The following is a 16,224-nucleotide window of genomic DNA, read 5'->3' on the forward strand; positions in this document are numbered from 1 at the left end:
CACATTTTCTGAGAGAAGCTTATTATGTTTTGTGAAGTTCTGCAGGGCTAAGGAAATTGAGGATGTCTTTTTCTGCATACAGCTAATCTGAACTATATAGTCTTAACCATTAAAACGTTAATGTAATGTCCAATTAAAAATAAGAGAATTTGTGCAGCAGTGTTTTATATTTTCTAAGCACCATCATTTTTCTTACATTTAAAACATGACTGTCATACCACATCACTGATATTCAAAAACCTAAGTTGCCATTTTGTAGAATAAGTACATGGCTGTAATTTACAAATGATATCAAGCAATAACTATTGTGAACTTCCACTGGGTGCTGAGTCAGTGACATACTAGTAGTTGGTATGAGGATGTGAGATTCAGTGAGTCAGGTAGCATCAAGTCCATTGTTCTCATGGATTACCCTTTCCTTCTATTTTAGCTTCAGTTGTATGAATTTGTTTCAACAGACTTTTATCCAATATCTTCCGTGTGAAGGACTATGCTAGGTACTGGGGAAGGAGAGCAGGGAGAATAAATATTTCCACAGTTCAGTAAATATTGCTACCATGTTACTTTTTCTTTTATCTTTTTTTTTAGAGTAACCCTGTAACATACCTGAGAAACACATGACAGTCTTATACAGGGAAACTACTTCTCCCTCCTTAATCTAACTTGTAAGTTACCCTGCTCTAGAAGTCACAGTTTTTGAACAGACAGATATATCCTTGGAGTTTAATTACATTGAGGTGTTACTGTGCTTCGAGGGTTCCCTGCTAGACAGGCAAGTTTTAGATGGCCACTGGAGGTAATGCGGCCAAGGGAGAATTTTGTTCTTGTTACTTAGTATGTTTAAATGTGTGTAAAAAAAGACCCATCTTAGAAGGAGAGGCAATTGCTGATTGTGATGGCAAGGTCTCTGGGTAGGCAGAAGTGAATGAAACCTAGAGAAAGGGCCTTGTGTCAGGGGGAATGATGTCTCTCCATTGCCTTGGAGGAAGGTAGGGACTCAGGAGCTACTGTCATGTGTGGCCCTGAGGGAAGGACACAGCCAGCAACGGTGGTATTATGAGGAGAGGTATGTCTGGAAATGTCTAGCACCTAGGCCTTTGCCTGACTCCCTAGACAAGGGGCTGCCATGATTCCCTCCTAGGAAGAGCACAGAGACTCTAAGATAATGGCCTCTGAGGTGTGCAGCTAGATGGCAAAGGTGCATCTGAAAGTTTCCTGAGGGCAAAGTCTGTGTACTGCTCTCCTTAGTGGTCTCTGTTGCATCAAACCCAATCTTGAGTGCTGTTGCTCCTAAATAAATGAATGGTATTTGTTGTGTTCAAAAGGGATAGGCACATAGTTTGTTGAGGAGAAAGCTGGTGAATGGAGCAGTGTTAATTCAAACTTGACTCTTCTGCTTAGGACAGGCCTTTACTTCAGTTGGTACTCAGTTATATTATTTAATATGTGATTTGGAAGCAGCAGAGGCCCTGATGGTTACAACAAATAATTCATATTATTACAGGGGCTTACAGATACATGATTGAGCCTTTTCGTATACTAATTCAAAGCAAGGCCATGGGAAATGTCTGCAAATGAAGTCAACCAATGTCTCATTGCTTTGGATCTGATGTCCACCCCCACTCCCTAAAGCAGTTTGTAGATGACTCAGGGCAAATAGAAACAGGAACCCATGAACCTACCTTGCTCTGGGATTTGAGATGGAAGTATAAAGCAAAGGAAGGACAAAGCTAGCCTCCTCCATTTCCCAGTGTGAAGAATCTCAGAGCCATTCTTGTCCAAGTTCTCTACCTATACCTTGTAAAATGTAAGTCATAGCCAGGTGTCAGCTCTCAGCTGACTCACTCTGCAGTAGCTATAAATACCCCACCTAAAGTGTGCTTTTGAGAGAGAACATGATCAGATGATTTTATAACAAGACCAATGTAATCTTTTTGACTTACTTCTTAGTTATAAATTTAGTGTTAAGTTTGCCTTAAAAAATAGTTCTCATAATAATTAGATCAGATCAGGAGTATGCTGTTTGGTCTAAATGGAAAACATAGTGAAAGAACTCACTCATGTGGTGACTGGAAGTTCGCATGGTCTGTATGGGATCAAGGCAAGCAAGCAGCACCATAACAAATCAGAAATCGTCATACTGTTCATATTTTTTTCATGAATTTTGATATACATGAGTCCACAGAGCTCAAAACAGTACTGATAATTCACTCCGTGCAGTTGATGTGAAATGTTAGAAGAGCCATGCTTATTGGTTGTGTCTGGAATTGAGCATATAAATATTCATTTTTATTAATGAATAATAAATTTAACGTGTGGGAATGGAAAAAGACAATTCTTTGGATGAACAGCCTTTGTTTTTCAGTAACATTAGTCCTTATTGACATAAAACGCACTTAAGTTTAATGACTACCTTCCTCTTTCATTACCCAAGGCTCCCTGAGGCAGCTGGATTGATCAAAGACTTAACTAGGTACACATGGAGACCTCTATGGACTATGGAGAAGAGGACTGTGGGATCAGACATTTCCCATAAATTAGATTTGCTTTGAAGCCATATGATCAATGCAGGTGTCATAAGATTAAAATATGGTAAAATATCTTCATGAAAATATAAGTTAAATTAACATCTAAGTAATGACTTAAACCTAGATTTTGGTTAAGAAAAAAAATCTTTGTAAAAGGATAAGGAGTCTGGCCATAAAGCAGTTGTTTACCATTCCCATATCAGGTGAGAAAAAAAAATGGACAATTTTATTGATTTTAGCTTTTTACTGTATTTTGTATTATATGTATTTATAAAATATATCATATTACATTTTATTATATTATATTTAGCTATTCTATTATTTATTAATATATATCAATGCTCTATCAAATATATTATATATTAATACATATTTAATACATAATTTATTGAATATTTATTATGTTAATGCATAAATATTAAATGTGTTTTATAATATATTTTAATATATCATATTATATTGTATTAGCTTATTGTATTTTATTATATGAAGAAGTTACTATTTCTTTGTCACAAGATATATTTTTCTTCTTATTTATGTATCTTTATAGAAAACCTAGTAACCTACTTATGACTGATATATTAATTTTAGATATGTCAGTCTAGATAAATGAGTACTGTTGTAAGATATGAGTGAAATCTATAGAACATGAGCTGTAGCTCTGACACTCGCTGGTTAAACGCTGGGCTGGGGGTGAGGCAGGCCTGTCTAGAACACTGGCTCTGACTAGAACACTGAAGCAAAACACATTCCTATGCTGATGACTGCTACATACTTACCATCTTTAAAATTATTTAATTTCCCCTGAATATTCCCAAATACAAGAATTACTAGGTAAGGTATTTAACAAATACCTACTACTTTTTGTTTTCTAGGTGAATGCCCAAGCTAATTTCCTGCTCAGTGCTTACAATATTACTGCTATTATTGTTTCCATTTAAAATATAACCTAAAATATCCTGGTCAGATAGTTTATATTTTCAAATAATAGCTTTGGTGTTTGCTTCCCTCTCTCCCTTTCCAGAAAACCAACCAACCCTAATAAAAAGATTTTTATTTTATTTTTTTTACATTCACATTTGGATATTCATCTTAATGTAAGGTATAAGTGAATTCATTTTTTTCCTATTATTATTTTATAAGCCATAGTTTTCTTTTAGTTCAAAGAGAGTGTTAGAATGCTTTACTCCAAATTTCTCTTCCGCTCTAATGATTAAGGCTTGCTCTTAAGTAAAGTTTGTTATGCTTGCCTCTGTTTTGTCTTGAGTTTCTTTCTTTCCATAGAGCTGCTTCTTCCCTCCTACAAAATAAACTTCTGGAGGTCCCTCAGGTCACCATAAGTGTCCAGACTGTATTAATTCTAGCAATGGACAGTTTGGTTCAATTTGGGGCCTGCCTACATATTTTTTTATTCCTGTTTAATACATCCTATCCTTCTACCATGTGCTAGTAATACATACTAGGGGTCCTAGCCCGGGAATTGCTAACCCCTTCCTGAAGCAGTTCATCCCTGGATGTCCTCCTTCCTCTTTCATCCATCTCTTCTTGTTTAATCTATAGTGAAGTGATGATTATGAATGAGTTTGAAATTCCCACTTGTTCAAGTCCACCTAAAAGCAAAGAGGAGTCAGTTAGTATCAGTTGTTTTGCATCTGAATCCCCAGCAGGTAGCATAACTCCAGGAGCTCTGACTTAGGCTGTCCTGTCTGTTCTGTCATGCAATGAGACAGCAATACTGACTGAAATCATTTTCTGGGAAGTGTGCTAGGAGCTGTAGCAGTCAGAGTTCTTCACAGGAGCTTCTGAATTAATGGGACCCATGGTGCAAGGCTGTTCTAAGAACTTCCTGTGCTACAAACCCTTTAACTCCTGGTGGATAACATTTTCTGTTCTTTGTTTTTTTGTGTTTAGCTAAATGAAGGTTGCAAGAAGAAATGGAGCCAAAGATGGAGTTTGGGTGAAGATAGGTTCCTTTTCATGGTAGGACTGGAGGGCCTTGGTATTCAGCTGGCTCCGTACAGTGCTTGTCCCTCCTGGTTGGCCACGGTCTTAATTCTCATTGGTTTGTACCCAGGCATTTTGGTTATAAAATGTATTCAATATGGACTCGTGGTTGCAGACACTCATGTTCTTAGTAATCCTTAGAGGTGCAAAAAGCCTTCTTTCTGGATTCTGCTTCACCCTTCTGGGTCATTGTCTCTTCTTTTTTGTTAGGCCTCTGTCTGCTCTCCAACAGTGTATCTGAAAATGGAGACTATTGGTAAAATAGTTCCATAGCCACTTCAGTCCTTGGGTCTTAAGTTTCCTCTAGAGGGTGCCAGCCATGTTAAAAATGTAATCCTGTCAGTCCAGCTAAAGCACTGTTTGTGAAATGTAAATGTTATTCAGCATTTTTTCACCTACCCACCGCAATCCCCCCTTCCCCTCTTCTCCCTCCCTACTTCTACTTTCATTACCAGTGCTGAGTAGCAGGTGGGCTGTTTAAAGGATTTCTGCTCCACAGATTGAATTAAAAAAAAAACAGTTTATAATTTATAATCAGACTTCCAGTGATCTACTTCCCTGGCAAATTAAAAAACCATCTGGACTGGAGAGCCTGGTTAGATGATTTATAGTGTATTGTGGTTCTAAAAATTAATTATTTTTTAGTTCTCTGAAACCCTATCTAGATCAGGTTCCTAAGATGAATGGAAGGAGTATCAGATTTTCAGTAGCTCCCATTCAGCTGAAACCTTCACCTGATTTTCTTGGGCTGGTTTGTATATATTTTAAGGAATTATTTACTTTCATAGTTTGGCAAGACCAACAGAAAGCAGCTTCTGGTGTTGGTGGCAGTAGAAAAGAATACTAGTAAGTGTGAGTCATCCGCAGTAAATTAAAACTATAATAATAAAGAAAAATTAAACTAGAGTGTGTTTGGGTGTTTGCTTTATTACCATAAATTTACACTCTTATCTTCTATTCTCTGAAAAAGAGTGGGTGTGGCAGGAAGCATTTGTGAAGTTCCATTAGCATTTTTTAGAGACAATTATTCCAGTAAATGATTCAGGATTCAGCTCCTAGCTTCCAAGGTTCAACTGAGGCGTGTGAAACACTGTATTTTGAGACAGTATGCAAGTAATACTATAGAAATTCTTAGTAGTAAAAGAGTTAGCATCTAGTCCAAATCCTCCTATTTTTTTTTAGGTGAGGAAATGCTAGCAACTGGGCCAAGGTTGCATACTAGCTACTGATAGGTAAGGAGTAGAAATTCACCTGTCCTTTCTGGCTGGAAGTTGATCAAAACACTTTAGAAACAATACTTTAGCCAAGAATACAATACCTTGCTCTTGGTAGGTAAATGAACAAATATGAGATGTACCCTGAAATTCAGAATTGTCAGCAAGAGTGTGTATATTAGAAGATTGTATTTTTCTTGTCAGTTTATTAGTGAATAAGTTCATGTGAAAATGAAGGAATGCTGAGATGCAATCAGATGCTGAGTCAGGCTTAGGTCTGCATTCACTACATTTCTCTAGGAAGGTTGCCTTCGTCTTTGCTCAGTTTTGATGCATAACATATTCTATCATACTGAAGATTAAGACTCCATCAGTTGAGGCTTTCCTTCCTTCTTCCTTCCTCCTACCACACAAGTAGTCAGGCTTTTATGTCACATCATTCTTAACCTTGCAATGCAAAACTCCCTCAAGGACTCACACTATTGCCAGTGATCCTAATTTCCTAGGAACATGATCACTTGAACAATTTGTACATGTTTAGAGTCTCTGCCACCCTCCAGATCACAGAAAGCTGTTAATGCCAAATCACCTTTTGCAAAATACATTTTGAAGTCTTCTCACAAATTGCTGTGAAGATGTTAGACAGCTATAAGTTTAGTATGCCTTCCTTTTGTCCCATTGCTTTTTTTATTACTCAAGAAAACTTCATTTTTTAAAATTTAGCTTTCTGAGCGCCTGTGCCTTCATATTTTCACAACAATTTTCTGCTCCTCAATAAGGAAAGCAGGCTTGATCCTGCTCTGGACATATTTAGCACACAGGGAATCATATCTTAGATCACCTCATGAGAACTTCAGGTCTCATAGCATAACCTTCTTAAAAGTCAGTCTGCGCACACACCGCAGGCCTCAGCCTTGACTTAAAACAACTGAAAAAAAAACCCCATAAAACCTGATGCTCCACTGTGTATGTGTGGACACATTTCCTGAAAGCTGTTATTTTCCCATGTTGTTCCACTGTAGGGCTGTAGATAAATGATAAAACCATTTAGTGCAGGGACTCATAACACCCTCTTTCAAAAGAATCTACAATTTTCATGCAATTTAGGTATTCCCTTGTCTGAAAGAATGGAAGATTGGAGAACCTGGAAAAGAGTGGTAGCTCTTGAAGGTAGGAATAGGAGTGTCAGATTTTTCCAGCTGTCAAATGTGTGTCTGCCTCCTTGGTGCTATTTCATATTGCAAAGGAAAGTGGATCGGGAAAGTGAAAGCCAGCCCAAATATATTCTAGATCCACCTAGGAATTTGAAACAAAATGCTCTTTATAAATAATTGACAGGAATTGATAACGTGTCCAAGAGGCTTCAGGCCAAAAGGAGCAAGACTTTTTCCTTTCCTTCACTACTCTTCTTTCTCATTTCTGCTTAATAAATAAATAGACCTGTTAATTTATTCCTTCACTTATTTCTATTTATTTTGTTGTTATTTCTAGTAAAAATGTTTGATTCATTTTCATTGTTTTATTTATCAACATAAGTGCTTAAGGATATGTATTTCCTGTGAATGCTAGTTTAGCTGTATTCCCTAGGGTATGATATGTAATATTTTCATTATAGTTGTTTTCTAGAAAGGCTGCAATTGCAATTGTTTTTCTGATTTGACCTAAAAGTAATTTCACAGAGATTTTTTAAATGTGTGCAGCTTAAATATTTTTGTTGTTGTTGATCTCTGATTTTACTATTTCCAGTTTTTGGATTGTGAATATAAATTATTGTCTTTATTCCATCTACTCTTTTGGAATTATGAGGTTTTCTTTCAGACGTAATACCTAGCTAGTTCTTATGAATATTCAAAGTACTTAAGTAATGAGTATTTTCTATTATTGAAATACATATTTAATGTGCATGCATGTATCTATAATAACTACCTTACTTATTTTTGAGTCTCCTATTACTTTATTTTTTGATAATTGAGAGACATGGTCTCATATTAATGTGTTTCTATTTCTTCTTTAGTCTTTTATCATTTTCACTTTATGAGAATTGCTGTTATTTTACATATATATATATATTTGTATTATCTATGAACTATAGACTTCAGCATTATAACTATATTGGGTTTTTTTCCCCTGTATTCTACATTGTCTGATGGTAAGATCACAAACCCCAGGTTTTTTCTTCATTTGTAGGATATGTCATTACCCATCTTTCACTTTTAATTTCTCTGAAGCATTTTATTTTAGCGCATTTCTTAAATGTAGCAGAGTTTGTAATCTGTAAAATTTTGAATCCAATCTGAAAATCTTTTTACTGTAATAGATGATTTAAATGCTTTATATTTACTGTTATGCCAGATGTGTTTGACTTTAGTTCTCTCGTCTTATTTTATATTTTACATGTTTACATATTATTTCCTTTAAAAAATCTTCCATTTGTGGTATATTTTTTTTGGGTGTTCTTTTGGCATATTGTTGTTCTTCTAGTGTATACAATGCTTTTTTTTTACCTAGTGATTCTTCTATATTCTGTTTATATGTCTCTTTAGATACCATCTCTCTTGTCTAAAGGAGCATTGATACTCATGGATTGTGACCTCTTCCTCGTTTCTCTGCTCTCTCTCCTCTCCAACCAGTATAAGTTAATAGTATTACCTCATTTAATATTTGCCTTTATACTCTTAAGTTTTAACAATATCTTTTGACTTCCACTTATTATATGTGAGGCAATCATTAATTATTCTCCTTTGCCTCCCCTCTTGCCTTCCATTTTTCTTAGTTGCAGTATTTCTGCACCATCAGGGCATACTATGTTTGTATGCCATTCTCTCAGTCTTACCCCCACTTTCCTTTTACATTAGAATTCAATCAGTGCCCTTTGTTTTCCTCCCAATTATTTCCCAGTTATCCTCTATTAGCTTTCTCAGCAACAGCTCATAGGAACAATATTCCTTGAGTCTGTGGACATTCATAAGTGCCTGTCCATAATTATTAATGCTTGAAAACCAGCTTGGCTTAAAATTTTGTTCCTTGAGTACCTTTTCATTCTGCTCCATTGTTTTCTGCTGTTGAAATTTTCCATTACAAGTGCTGGTGCAAAGCTCATTGTATTGTCCTTATTAATGACTAGATAGTTTTATTTGCAGGCCCAAGGGATTCTTCCTTTATTTTTAATATTTAATAATTTTAGCAGGATATGTTAGTGTCTACCATCTGGATCAATTTGCTAAGTATATAACACGCCCTTTAAAATCTTTTCAGGGAAAAGTTTGCTAAGTTATACACAAGTGGTTTTTAAATCATCTTTGTTTTCTTCTTCAGTGACTCTAATTATATGTAACATCTCCTTTGTTTTCTGTATTTATTACTTTCCTTCAAATGTTTAAAAATTCTGTTGGTCCCATCGATTTTCTTTACTTTTCTCATTTTTTCCCTCTGTGTCCGATGTGGTTTCCACTATGTCTGTTTTACCTTATAATCATTGTAATGGGATCTCTTTTTTTCAGATGGTTTTTCATTCTTCCTCAATTTATTTCCTGAATTCTGTTAATTTCATTTCAGATCTTCCTGTTGTTTGTCACTTTATCTCCTTTTGGTTGGCGAATTCTTCATTGAATTCTGTATTTTCACTTTTAGATTTACATTGTTTTGATGTTTTTGAAAAATTCAGGTCAGCACACAGGCCATGCTTTTCCTCCAAGCTGTCCTAACACTTTTCTAATTTGTTATCTTCATCTGCAGAGGGTCTTGCTGCTCTTCACCATTTTTCTTTGTATTGGTCATCTAGTGCGGATGTGATGATCTTATGTTTAAAAAGATTATGTGTTTGGAATGAGCTGGATGTTCCTGCACCACCAGTTTGCGGAGGATACTGAGAAGGAGGGATGGGAGGCGCTGGAGATGCTTTCTCGATTTTTCGGCATAAAGGCTCCCCCTGTGCTCCTGCCCAGTGCTTTGAGCAGCCAGGGGCACACCAGACTCTGGGCACCGGACCCTGAGCAGTCCTCATTCCTCCGCACGGTGCCCAGAACACTCAGGGCCACCCTGCCCCCCACCTCCTGAAGTTTGGCCAGTTTGGGGTGTTTGGGCCCAGCCCATGATTACAGGTAATTTAGTATTTATGGGTTTTTTTCTCTCTATCTTTTAATTTTTCTAAAAATGTAGTGTGTGTGTGTGTAGAGGGAAAAGAGAGTTTCACTCTCTTTGTGGCTCTATTTAGTCTTAAAGAGAATAATTGGAACTTAGCAACACTTCCTTAAAGACATAAAATGCTGAGAGATAAAAAAAGAGGAAGAGCAAGATCCTCAGTTCTCATTCCACTCCTGTCAGCTGTTTTGCCATGATAAGTTCTGCTTCTGCATTTCTGCACCAGATGGATATTCTCACATTTAAAGTGTGTGGATTCTATGATTCTGTGAAAGGGTTCCAACACGACAGTTACCTCAGCCCTGTTCCCTTCTCCCAAAGTGACCTGTGGAAAAGGCAGGAAGAATTGGCCTGCTTGTGGGATAAGGTGACATTCTACTGCAGGCAGGGAAAACGGGGCTCTGGGTGAGAAAAACCAGACCTAACTCTACCTACATATGCGATTTTCAGTCTACTCAGCATTCAATTAATTATTCAAGGACTGATTATGCTCCCTTCTATTTGTTTGGTTTAGGCTGTGTGTTGACAGTTTTACTCAGTGTTTCCAAGACAAGGAATAAATGGAAGTCAGTCTTACAAAGCCATGTGTGGCTGTGACCTATAAGCGGTTTAATGGGAAGGAAGTCCCAAGTAGTTGAGGGTAACAGACATTCTTTGCCTACTAGGTGCTGGTGATAGATTTACAGCTAAGTTAGAAATAGTCCCTACTCTTGTAAGTAAGCGATATTCCTTAAGTAAGTAATTTCGCTTCACTTCCATGAAGCTGAAACTATTGACTAAGAAAGAGTTTTCTAGTCTCTTTCTATCCCCATTAGTTTGTATAAGCAGATATACATCTGGTTTCCCTCCGGGACTCAGGGTTTTGTAAACTTCAGAATAGAGACCCTTTCTGTCTTGTGTATTCCTGGATTCCTAATTTCACAGCACCTGGTATGACACACACAGAGACACAGACATGGGCAACACACCCATGATATACTGAGCAAATTAAGAACTACATTAACAGACAGGAGAGTTGTTACTAACTGATCTCTAACATCACTTCATTAACTGTGGATTTTATATCTCTTTGGAAGCAAGTAAAGTATCAATGTGAAATTTATACACAAATTAATTATGTCATCTCAAGCATTCGAATAGAAAACATTCTATACCAAAATGGTAAGATGAAATTAACCTTAGTAATTAAGTCATACTCTGAATGCTATATAATCTATGGACCTTTATGAAGAACAAGTTCACAAAAGCAGTTCACAATTTCTCTTAACTTGGAGATGCTGTATGTGTAGGGTGTGGATGTGAATGGGATTTGGAATCAGAAGGACAAGCTTCATAGTGCAGTTTCCCACTTGCTCTCTTCAGCAAATGACTTAATCTTTCCAAGCCCTTGTTTTCTCCCTTGTAAATAAAGACAACACTACTTCATTCATAGCATTCAAAGAAACAGCATCTAACATGTGCCCTTCAGGAAGCACTGATTTTCTTCTCTATTATTTTTCTTCCATTCTCCTTTTCACTCTCTCCCATGTTCAGAACTTCATTCTCTGCTGTGGTTTCCAGAATGAGTGTATTACTGGATCACATTCCTTTTTAACCTAAACACATTACTATCTATTAATTGAAAGAATACCAATAAGAGTTCACATTTCTGAAGCCCTGAAAATTTATTATTTGATTAGAACACAGTTGACAGGCACAAAAAGAGCCTCACTAAACAAAGAAACACCCATTTTCATGGTGTTTCCTCAGGCATTAGCTGTTACTCTGAAAAGACAGAGAATTGCCAAGGAGACTTGGGTATGAGATTTTAAAAAGTCTATTTTTCCTTATAACTAATGGCCCAGAAGCCATGTAATAAAATACCATAAAGGCTCAGAATCCCATTAATTCCTCCCCAGAAGCAACACAGTTGCCTCAGTCAATAGCTTTCAGGATTTCAGCCTTGACTGGCATATTTCTGGTCTCATTAAAACTGTGCATTAGTTCAGTGACTTGTAAAAGTGAACTTCCTTCAAAATGGTTTTGTGTGCTTGTACCATAAAGTACATCCAAATGAATATACGGTATGTGAAGGAACACAGTTTAAAGTTGCCTTCTTTCATCCTATATATTCTTATTTATCCTTAATGCACAGTTAACTTGAGTCATAGAGCAAACAATTAGTATTTATAAAATTCAAAGGTTTGTTTTCTCTTTTTGAAAGAAATGAGTAGCTTACTCTGATTCCCCCAGTGAAAAACTGGATAAAATAATACTCTTCAAAATTTTTATTATATAGGCTTTTGTTTTCTTGCTTATGCCAAGTGCTCTCATAAACGCTAGACTTCCTTTTGTGAATTTTGCTTTTCATGAAGATAAAGACAAATGACTAGTGCACATACAAAAATATAGGTGTTCAGCAAAATTAAATACTTCCATTAATTTCCTAGGGCTGCTGTAACAAGTACCGTAAACTGAGTGGCTTACACAATAGAAATTTATAGACTCCGAGTTCTGGAGGCTAGAAGTCTGAAATCAAGAAGTTGGTAGAGTTGTTTCCTTTGGAAGGCCTTGAGGGAGGGATCTGCTCCACACCTCTCCTGGGCTTGCAGAAGGTCATATTCTCCCTTTGTGTTTGCTTCATTGTCCCTTGCTTGTTTACAATATAGCTCCAGAGTCACTGGTGGCCCAGGCCCACGGATCTTACTCCAAGGCTTGTAAATGGAATCTAAAAGCTAGAGTCTGTTCACATTGTAAATCTGGCTTTCGTTCCAGATGGTGGGAATCTGAGCTTGGTGATTCACTGCAGTAGAGATAAAGGAAATTCACTGCTGGAAAGAGTGGGAGACCTTCATGGCATTTCTCCTGAGGCTGTTTAAGGTTGTTCTGGAGTGTAAAGGTCCTGATTCTCTTCCTAGTGCCCTCCATGCACTCCTCAGTCAGCAGTCATGTGTCTGCACAGATGGACTCACTGCAGCTCATTCACTTTATAACCATTTGTCCTATACGACCTATGATCTGCTTTTTCAGTCCATTGTGACAAGTTTTCTTTTCTTATGAAAAATTCCTTTCATGGTTAAAGCTTTTAGTAAGTGCTATGAAGCTTAATAACTCTCCCTACTGAATGGGAAGTATTATGCGCTGGTTCATAAAATGTGCTCATGGTATCATTTCGTCTTTCAGAAGGATGGAATACTGATTCTTAAATGTAAAAAGATTCACAGGCTATAATATTGAGCAGTTCTTTTGTTTCTAAAGCTCCTTGGAGATGGAGTAACAAATCAATTATCAAAGCAATGATTCATTGTTTGATTTCTATCAGAAAGCCTACATCTTCTTTTAAAAATAAAGCTTTCATATATTCCATCTTATTGGTAAAGGTGTTTGAAAAATTTCATCTCAGCCCTTCTATTGTTTCACCTGGACTATTTAAGACTTCCTTAACATAAATTGCCAAAAATATGTGCTTACTCTAGTTGACATTCAACTAACCAGTGTGCATATGTGTGAGTGTGTGTTTGTGTGTATATTTTTTCTATTAGAATATGGCAATTCTAAACTGCAGAGTATTTTCAATGAGTATAATACTCATGTCTTTTTATTGCCAAGCAATTAAAAAATTATCAGATCTGTGCTTTTAAAAATGATCCCATAGCTAAAATATCCTTTGTGTTAATATTGGCAATCTTTCCCTTCTGTTTAGAATTTCATATCTTGTCATGAATGATTCCCTCATTTTCAGATAGACATGGCCTCTAACTTAACCTTCTAAATTCATCAGAGTTCTATTGGTTGCAAATGACAGAAATCCAGCTCAAGGTAAACTAATCTATTTAAATAATGAAAATAATAATGACAATGTATTAGTTATCTCTAAACTATTTAAATAATGAAAATAATAGTGACAATGTATTAGTTATCTTAGTTGGAAGGATATTTGAGGACTTATAAAGAAAAGGGATAACTGTAGAGCCAGGGTCTCAGAGGCTCACCTCATTGTCAGTGGGACCTTTTCTCTCCGTCAATCTCTAACCTCTTCTTGGCTTCGTCTGCACCCAGGCTCTGTCCACCTGAAAAGGGGGACGGCAGTACAGCCTTCCATTGGAAAGAGCTGGTTTTTTCCATCATCAGTGTATTAATACAGGGGAAGATTCTTCCTGGCTGGCTCATTGGATTAAATGTTTACTCTTTGGACAGAAAACTGTTAATAGGAAAATGAAATAATATGATTGGCTCTTCCTGGAAGTTGGAGAGTAAGGACCAGGAATAGGAGCCCTGCCAGACTTCTAAGAAATGAGGGTCTGATGGTTTCTCAAACGACAGGAGGCTGAGCAGTCAAAAACACCTGGCTACACATCCTAAGACTGTATTTCCTTTCCTTCACTTTTTGCCCCTAACTCTTGTTCCCTCTCATTTCTTGCATTCCTGCTGGAAAATTAACCTGTAGGTAATCTTTTCCAGCTCCTACTTGTAAAAAGACAGGACAAAGTCAACTGCTTCATTGTAATTCCAATTTCAATGAACTAAAGAAAGTCCCTAGTGTTTTTGTTTTTGTTTTCTTCTTTCTTTTCCCTTCCAGGTAGATGATTACTTCTAGAAAAAAATTAAATGGATAAAGTCATGGGCTGTATTAAAAATATTTCCTACCTCCCATAAGAGGTATGGGCACTAAATAATCAGATGGGCATTGATCTTTGTGCTGGCACTGCACCCTGGGCCCCTGCTATAGCTCAGGCTCATTTTCCCAGCTCCTGGATGATGACATGGTCCCTGGTATCCTGGAGGCTGGGGCAGGTTAATAGTTGAGGATTAAGGAGAGCTCAAAGCAGCCAGTACGACCAGCCAACACAGGCTATTCTAATATTTTTGCAATGATGCATAACTGCTGACTATGGAAGTAGGTTACCACGTAAGTGGGTGGATTAGCAGTAACTCAAGAAAATTAATTCTGCACAACTGACTTTAAGAGAATTAAATGTTTGGGATATTCACCAAAGGTGTGTGATTTTAAATAGTTGCTCAATAGCTTGTTCTTTTCGTTTGCTTGTTTATTTTGTTTCATTTTTCTTTCCTTGCATAAATTTCAAATAGGTTATGGGACGTCTTGAAATTGTATGCAAATTTTGGTGGGCAAGTGTCATACACATAATTTTTTTTGGGAAGAAGACCAGGTACTTTTACCAAGTTCTCAAAGGGGCCCATTCTACACACACACAAAATATTAAGAATCACTATCATAAAATGTCATATTTATAATTTCCATAAATGGGGAAGAATACGTATTACGAGTAATGTCAAATAATTAAGTTACAATTTAAAAAGGAGTGAGATAATAGCAAGTGCCTATGGTTCTTCATTGAAAATTCCTCTCCAGTTCCTACAGCACCATTCATATGCTTCCACTTGCAGACATACTAATCATCAAATGAAGGGTTTATTTTGTATCCATTACCAGTTCTGATTCACAGTAACCCTTGGGTAAAAACTACAAATATTTTTTTATTGGTCCTCATGAATTTCTCCATAAAGTGGTAAGGTATGAAATGTGCTTAATATAAAAAATAATTGGACTTGAAGCTTGTCTTCTTTTATAGAACATTAGCTGGAAAAGCCCGAGTTTGCAATTTATAATGAAGAGAACTAGCCTAAACTTTAGAGGGAATATCTAAGAAGCAAAAGGGTAAAAGCCAAATGGGGCTAGAGCTGTCTCTTTGACAAATGGTAAAGTCTAACCTTTGGCTCCAGCCAGGCCAGACATTGCCCTGGCAGTTACTAAAGATAAACAATTGGCAAGGAACAAGCCCATTATAAAGACTGGAATTCAAACAGCTCTAGGGACACTTCCTTAAACAGTTCTGTGTGTGCTTTACTTATCTTACAGCTTTTTAGGAAGACCTATGCAATATGAAGGAATATTCCCAAGGTCTCGGCAGTAAGTAAGTAAGGACTGTACAAATTGGGGCCAGTGACTTTATTTTGAAAAGCTGAGAAAAGTTAACTTTTCAGGTGTTAGATCTGGTTATTAACATCCAGGACTCAATTTTCTGTTGTGTTTACAATCTTCACCGATTATTACATCTGACAAGCAGGCTCAGAATTTCCCATATAACTTTATTGTACTGAGTTTGCTTTGAAAGAATATAATATTTTGTAGTTTTACATTGTTTAACTCATGAGAGGCTTCTGCTTTTCCCTTTTGCATGTTTCAACTCTAGTCTAGCCTTTTTTTCCTTCTTGTTGGGTTTGTTTTGATTTTTGCTACTTAGCATAGATCTTGTCAAATTAGCACTAATCTCATCTTTGATATATCTAAAATGTACAGTTCATTTGGCACGAGGTAAGGGAGAAATTTCCCTCTA

At 36.7% G+C, this 16,224-nt stretch overlaps 1 protein-coding gene across 6 annotated transcripts in view; it reads left to right on the forward strand.

The window, feature by feature from the left end:
- Positions 1-16,224, forward strand: part of PDE4D (phosphodiesterase 4D) — a 1,476,836-nt gene that overhangs the window by 401,576 nt on the left and 1,059,036 nt on the right. The gene's annotated exons all lie outside the window — the stretch shown is intronic.

Source organism: Manis javanica, chromosome 1 (genome assembly GCF_040802235.1).
Source record: "Manis javanica isolate MJ-LG chromosome 1, MJ_LKY, whole genome shotgun sequence".
NCBI classification, from domain to species: Eukaryota; Metazoa; Chordata; class Mammalia; order Pholidota; family Manidae; genus Manis; species Manis javanica.